The following is an 8,538-nucleotide window of genomic DNA, read 5'->3' as shown; positions in this document are numbered from 1 at the left end:
CACGTTCTTAGATTTATTAGTTATACCAACCGAGCCGAACAGCTTTGGAACCGTGAAGTTAATCCCCCACCTGCCTGCTAGTTAAAGTTGGGTTTTCTGCAGAAAAGGCTGCAACAGTTTTCGTGTTTATTCCATCAAATAGTCATTCTTATTAACAGCAGCCTTGTGAGTTATACCGGACTTGGCCAAGTTAACAATAGAAACAGCAAGAGAACCTTTCTCTTAGATAGAAAGTTTCTAACTGTAGAATTACGTGACAAATCTCCTCAACCGTTCGAAAGTTTTCAATCAAAGCCCCCAATTGACCATCACTAATAAGGATGTTCAGCGAAACAACTGCTTCGCAATGAGTCATTATCTGTGTAAATTGACTTCGTAAGAGAAGAAAACTTCTGCGTCGTATTTACTTAAGTTCTTATATACATGAATATTACTTTAACGCGTTTGAAAATATGAGTAGAAGTGAAGAATGAGTAAAGGGGGACTATGCTGACTTTGCTGGGACAGATAGGAGTAAGGATGGGGTGATTGGAGATGAACGCTTGACGGGACGACGGATGCTAGACTACCGAATGGATATAAATACGTAAGATTAGAGAGAGATATTGGGGATGATGCATAAAAAACGGACATCGAACGTAAAACAGAACCCTGCCAATAACGGGCGTACGTTTTCTTCTCCAGTGTTCTATTTTTTTATGTTATTTTATTTTATTTTATGTTGTTTACTTCAGCTAAGCCGTTGTTGTGGCAAAATATATAACACCTGCCCTCTGGCATGACAAACTATGTGGTATCGATAAAACACTGTGCACTCGCAAACTTATGAACTGTACTAAAAATGTTATGTTCGGCGCTAGAAACATTTGTATTCAATAATGAACTTACAGGACTTATTAAGAAAATCAATGAGCTGACGTTGGTACATGACTGATGAACAAGGGTAACATTCGAAACGAATGAATTGTTGTCGAGCCCTTGTATTGCAACCACGTATATTATAACTTACGCTTCCCAATGTGAAACTTCATCCTGCGGAACTTACAACTTTGGAGTCGACTATCTAAGATCAAACTAGACACATTCCAATCAAGGACTCTACCAGTCTATAATATAAAAATATTCTTTTTAGCGGACGCAACAATTTACTAATGCCGTGTTTCAGAAGGCTCTTCCCTGAATAGTGACGGACTTTGCCTTGAGTATCCCTTCACATGAAATAAGGAAATGCCGAATTTGTTGCTGTCGTGCTTCAAAATTTTTGAAGAATTCATGAGGACCTTTATAGCAAAACACGTTTTACTCGAGTGGCGTTTTTTAGTTAAAAAAAATTATGGAAAAAAAATTGTCCTCTTTTAACAACGCACAATTTCAACTTATACAAATTGGCAAGAACAGCATTCAACTTCGAAATATTTTAGAAGGTTAGTTGTGCAACTACCTATTACAAATTAATTGAATGCGGTAGTTTTAGTCACTTCGTATAAAAAATTTTTTTTTTTTTATTTATGACCAATCATATGGAGAATGTCCCCTACACGTGTAACACGGTGACTTTCCGAAAGAAGAGAGGAAAGAGAAAGATATAGGAAAGCTGTGCTCGTAGCCCAGGGGGTGTGTGTCCATTCGGTAAATATTATGCCTTTGTCGGCTGAGGACTCTGTACAGTTATGACCGAAAGAAACTCTGCTGTATGTGAGAAGTGAACCCGCGAGTGCGGACTTGGTAGTCGCGGTTATTACCTACTCGCCTTCTTAGGCGGATATAATACATATTCTCTATAATACATTTAATTTAATAACAAATTATACATAATCTCATAAAGTCTTTATCACAGACAATTATTTACAGGTATCTTCTTCTTTTTTCCTATAGGTTCGTTCGTTATCTAAAATTTGAAAATTCCAGAAATTGTCTTGCTAAGCTTTCATCAATGGGTTAATTTTAATAACAGCAGCTGATAAAGGCTGATGATAAATATTTCAATTTGTTCACAATGTAAAAACTACGCTTTATAAAAATAAAAAAAAATATTATTATTATAATTTTAGACTAATGAAATAAATTTTTATACTAAAAAGAAAAAGTGATTCAGACGTAGCAACACAGGCTATCGGCTGTATTTTAGACAAGAACATTAGATATTAAGCCTAACAATTGTAACAAAGTGATATATTGTATTGATATTGCGTTCTGTAGCTGATTTTCTATAGTCCATAGGATTAGTTGCAATACTTGTAGCAAAGAAAAATTTAAGGCAGTCCAAAGGATGTGCTATACAGTGAGAATTTGTCCACAATTGCAGATTGAGGAACGAGACTTTTTTAAAATCCATTGATCAGTTGTAATTGTATGGACAAGACGAATTCTCGAAAATGAATTGATCTTGATTTTTCAATTCGGACAAACTATCAACAATGACAACTTTAAGCTTATATTTATGAGAAAGATTCGTACCGTTAGGGATAGCTCTGTCTTCGCTTGTGAAAGGAGAGGCACTTTCGTGAAATATGTGATTAAGAAGAACCTAAAAGATTGCAGCCGTTACCCTCTAGTACTTGCGTTTTTTCAGCAATCAGTTTCCTGAAGACGTAATTTAGAGTGTCTTCTTTCCTGTACATAGACAAGGATATGTCAAAAGGGCAATCTTTCAAAACCCATGGAAGTTTATGGCCAAATTGGCGGAAAATTTTTAGGAATGGTGATATTAGGTTTGCAGCTATTGCCAATTAATCAAACCATAGTCAATTTTGTCTAAAACAAACAAATTAATAAAATAAGGAATAGTGTTAACGTGTGCTCGGCTTTTCCAAGCAACGTATTGTATGGATTTCGACCTAGTTAAAATGGAATTTTTTAACCGAAGACAGTGTGCTTTCCAACGATATCTGTTGAAAACCGTGAGCCCGGGAACATTGAGCGTGTGCACGTTTAGTACTGGTAAGTCATCAATATCCATCAGTAGATTTCCTGCATCACATAATGTGCATTTTTTTTATCTTTGTATAGAAATTGTAGCCCCTGACGAGTTTGTCCACGAAGAGATCTCTCGTCCAATAGATTTGAGGATGTCGATTGCGTTCGTGCTGTCTTTTTCTTTTGTAAAAATGTATACATCGTCCGCGTAGGGACAATGTACGATTCCCGGTAAACGGCAGAAAATTTTTCTAATTTCGTTGAAGGCGATCTGGAAGAGCGTGACAGAAAGAGGAGATCCTTGCGGAATGCCATTCATTAGCGGAAAGGAATCAGAAAGATGAATGTTGATTCTAACTTTGAACCGCCGATGCGACATGAGTGATTTGATGCAGTTAAAAAATTTGGGTCCAACATTCCATGATTTCAAGAGTCTTAAGATAACATGAAGACCAACTCTGTCAAATGCTTTTTCGAAATCAATTGAGAGAATTGTTACGCGATTTCGTTCGGAAATTGCTTTGCTTGTGAAATAATCAATATGTAACATAGCGTCGATGCACCCTCTACCCCGCTTGAAACCAACTTGTTGCTTTGTTATCAGGTTCTTGGTCTCAAGAAACCAAGATAATCTAGATGCCATAATCTTTTCCAATGCCTTTGAGAGGCAAGATAAAAGAGAGATTGGGCGATAATCCGATGCGATGGAGACCAGTTTCTACATGTAGGGTATATGGCCAGTCAAAAATACCGTATTATATAGGTCCAGTAAGTTCTTTTTACCTGAATTAGACAGCGCACTGATCATTTGGCAGGAGATGCGGTCTCGACCAGGTGTCCTCCCCTTCGACTTGGAGAGACAAGTTTCAAATTCCAAAGTGGATACGCAATTTTCCAGCAAGGTGGCACATCTGTCAATACAATTTGAAAGAGAAATTGGAGTCCTTTTATTTTCGATGAAAGCACTGGAAAAGTTGTTGTCAGAGGAATATTCGCACCACACTTTTTTAAAATAATTACAAATCATAGAAAGCGTGTTGTTACATCAAAGAAGCTTAGCTCGTTTAAGAAAGCTGTTGGATTGAAGAATAGAGAGATGAGCAGCCGTGCGAATCGCTTTAGACATAATATCAGCATCATGGTTGCAGTTACCGTTAAATAGCTTTGAATTCAGAAATGACTCCACCTGTTTGGAGTAATTGATCCAATCCGCTTTATCTAGGAGGAATTTGGCCTGTTTTGCTGGAGTAACAGAGGACAATGACAGTTTAAGATCGATTATGATAGAAAAGTTTTGATTATCAGAAATAAACCAGGAAATCAAAGGAAGAAGTGAGGGAGAGCAACATGTTAAATCAATATGTGAAAAAGTCTGATGAGTTGAAAAGTGCGTTGGTTTTCCATTATTTAAATTGCATAAATTGCTTTGAATCAAGGCCTTTTCTAAAACAGTGTCATGACTGTTGTTCCCTTTGGAGCCCAAGATGATGTTCCAGCTGTTGAAGTCGCCGGATATAATTAAAGGGGACGGGAGATGTACGGAGAATAAATTATAAAGCTCTTGCTGAGAAAACAGTTGCGAAGGTGGGCTATAGACCAAAAGCCCTGTACATTTTTAATTAAGATTATTTGTATCCTTATGGCTAGTATGTTTTAGCTTAAATTGCGTTTGTGAGGCATGTTGGATTTTATAAAAAGACCAACTCCTTGCTTGGAATATGAATTTTGATCAGCATTCGCCAAGTATCCAGTATATGATTTGGTTGGAATAGGATTAAAAGAGTTTCTACAATGATTCTCATAAATACAAAAGTTGGGTTAAAACCACTTATGAGTGTAAGGAGTTCATCAAAATTATTAAAAAGTCCTTTTATGTTTCATTGTAGATTTTTCCAAACTTTAGTTAATTATAGTGATATGATAAGGGAGTGATAGGTAGGTTATGTTGACATATCAGCGTCTCTGTCGAAAATGTCGCTATAGCAATTTTACGTGAATAATTAATTCTTACTAACAGAATAGGCAGTAAATAGATGGTTGCATACATTTGAAGTGCAACGAATGGGGAGGTTGGATTCATTACAGCTTGTAATTTGTTGACTAGAGTTGAGAACTGGTGATTCTGGGATATTAAGTTTATAGCCCTTATGATATATATTGTTGTTTTGATTTTTTCAATATTTGTTGTTGCTTTGAATTTTCAATATTATTTTTGCGGCTGATAGATCTGGTTTCTCTGCATGGTTTTTGCTAATGATAGAGCAGGTTTATCATTGGCGAGAGTTGGGGTTAAAGGCTTATTAAGCTTGATTTGCGAGGCCACGGCAGCGTAGATATTACTTTTGTTAATTCCTCGGATTTCAGTGAGATTTATTCCCCGGTCCTGCCCTTGCACTTCTTGGCCTATGCTACGGTAATTCTCCGTTTAGAGTTTTAAAATTTCACGCATTCGTGGGCATTGCTTGTCTAGCGCCGAGTACTGATCATTGGAATTTATGCAGAAACAACGGGTATATCTTTTAGCATGTATAGCAAGACGACAGTGCCATCTAGAGCTTTTTTATAGCGAAAGGACCGATTTGTGAAATTGTTATGGTGGCATCAGCTGGCGAAATAACCACTTATTTTTGTCAATCGGAGTGATAGTACTAATTTGCAAAACCAGAGAGACGGAATTTTTAATTTTTTTTCTTTGCGGTGATTCGTCCGCTACGGAAACCTATTTGAGTTTTATCTGGCGGCCCGGGCTATAAGGGCTTTTTATTGTCAGTTTATTATTTAGTAATTTAGGAAAAAAGACCACTCACTAAAAAAAGATTGGTAACTACTAAATAATGGAAAATACCAATTGTTTATATTTTTTTTTTCTTTTTTTCTTAGAATATATAAAGCACACACGGTACCCGCGATACTCAACTCAGCAAGACACGAGCCAAATACGCGCAAACGCCAAAAACAAGACGAAAAGAACACAGGCAATATTCAGAACACAAATCGACTACGAATGAAAAAATAAATAAATGGCTTTAGAGTTTCAAAATTGTAATAATCCAGCCATACCACAGATGATTACACCTAAAACAATTGCACGTACCTTACTCTTACAAGAATGAACGGACGGACAAAACCTACCTTACCGAATGGCCATCTCATGAGCCCTGGGCCATTCTTTACCCTTCCATGATGGCTACGGGAGACCCCAAAGATGTGTCCGAGGACCCCTAAGCTACCTCCCTCCCATGAGCCAAAAACCTTAGTACATTTTATATTTTTCTTTCCTCCGACGCAAACATACTTATATACAAAGAGCAAAAACATCTAATTAAAGCAACAAAAATAAAGTCTAGGATCCATTGCGCTTATAGGACAACACAATTCACGCCGAAAACTCTACACACACAAAATAAAATACTATTGGTATAGGTAATCAATGTGTGCGAGATTCAACATTCCAATAATCAAAGTGACGGCAACCAACCCTCATTTGTTGCACATCATTACGTGAATCACACATTTATAAAGTGACATTAAAAGCACATTTTTCAGCAGTTGCATTGACAGCAACGGATTGCTTTCCTTTACAATCCCTCGTGAACGCCCTCGAGTAGAACCTCTCGTATAATATGTATTTGGAAAGCCTCATCCAGTGTAGATCTCACTCAATTTTTATGGTTAACGTTGTCTTTCTCCATATTTCTCAATATCGCATACACTAACGTACAGTAAAAGAATTTAAGAAGTTTCTTCACAAAGTTTCAGTTTATAAATATTAGTTTATTTTTTTTTCATTTAAATATTTTTTTTTGAAATCTACAAATTACTGCGTAAAAAATCCTAAACTTCTGCTTCATTTGCGAGTGAAATAAACACTACAAAAAATAGATATATATACATTTATATATATATATATATATACATTTGCGTATTTGTCATAACACCATTTTCCTTTATTGTGTCGTTACATAAGTATAAAACTATATTTGCATATAAATTGTTTGGCATAAGATCCAAAATGTTATTTATTTATAAGTTTATATTTTCTGTATTCATACTTTCGTAGACACAAATGTTGCATTTTTCAAAAACATATATTATATGAAAAAGATTCTTCTATTCTGCATATATATTAGTTTGCGGAAAAAGAAATCCATTATTTTTTCGGTAGATGGCTGCAATGATAGATTTCTCGTAAAGTATCGATCAAACAATTTCATATTTATGCTCGTTGGAAAGGTGACATTTCGCAGTAAAAAAAATTCTTTTGCTGTTTTTTGTTTGGTGCATTCAGTTGTGAGTTACAGCGTGTTAAAAATGGAAGTGAACAAAGACAAAATTCGGTACATTTTACAGTTTTTCTTTGACAAAGGCGAAAATGCAAGCCAGGCGGCTAAAATTGTGAATGGTGTTTATGGTTCCGATATTGTAACAGCCAATTATGTGCAATTTTGGTTTCGTAGATTCCGTTCAGGAATTTTTGATGTTAAAGATGCACCACGCACAGGTAGGCCGGTCGTCGAAAATGTCGATAAAATCGAAGAAATGATCGAAGTTGACCGGCATGTTAGCAGTCGTAACATCGCCCAGGAGCTAAAAATCGACCATAAAACAGTTTTAAACCATTTACACAAAGCTGGATTCAAAAAGAAGTTCGATATTTGGGTGCCACACCAATTAACAGAAAAAAAAACATGATGGATCGAATTTCCATCTGCGAAGCCTTAGCCAAACGGAATGAGATAGACCCATTTCTTAAACGGATGGTGACTGAAGATGAGAAATGGATCACATACGATAACCCTGTGCGAAAACGATCGTGGTCAAAGAGCGGTGAAGTGCCTCAAACGGTCGTCAAACCAGGACCAACGGCCAGGAAGGTTTTGCTATGCGTTTGGTGGGACTGGAAGGGGATTATTACATCAAATCATTCATGTCGCATCGGCGGTTCAAAGTTAGAATCTACAATCATCTTTCTGATTCCTTTCCATTAATGAATGGCATTCCGCAAGGATCTTCTCTCTCTGTCATGCTTTTCCAGATCGCGTTCAACGAAATCAGCAAAATTCTTTACTGTGTACAAAGATTAGAACATTGTCTCTACGCGGACGATGTATACATTTTTACAAAAGAAAAAGATAACACGAAAGCAATCAACATCCTCGAATCTCTTGGACGAGAGATCTCCGCTTGGGCAAACTCGTCAGGGGCTAAAATTTTCATACAAATATCTTAAACAATGCATATTTGTCGAAAACAGATTTGCGATGCAGGAAATCTACTTATACATATTAATGGCTTACCACTACTAAACGTGCAGACGCTGCATATTCTCGGGCTCACTTTTTACAACAAACATCCATGGAAAGCACACTGTCTTCGGTTAAAAAATTCTATTTTAACAAAGGCGAATTTCATACAGTAAATTGATTGGATCTTACCAAAATGCTTGTGTTAAGCAAGATTGGCTATACTTTGATAAATTATGGCAATAGCTGCAAATCTAATATCAACATCCTTAAACCGGTCTATCATCAAGCCGTCGGGGCAAGTTTTTATGCTTTTCGGACGATGCCCATAAATAATATTATAATTGAAACTGGTCTCCCAACTTTAGAAAATAGACTT

Source organism: Glossina fuscipes, unplaced genomic scaffold (assembly GCF_014805625.2).
Source record: "Glossina fuscipes isolate IAEA_lab_2018 unplaced genomic scaffold, Yale_Gfus_2 64264, whole genome shotgun sequence".
Classification (NCBI taxonomy): Eukaryota; Metazoa; Arthropoda; class Insecta; order Diptera; family Glossinidae; genus Glossina; species Glossina fuscipes.
This window is presented reverse-complemented; position numbering follows the sequence as displayed.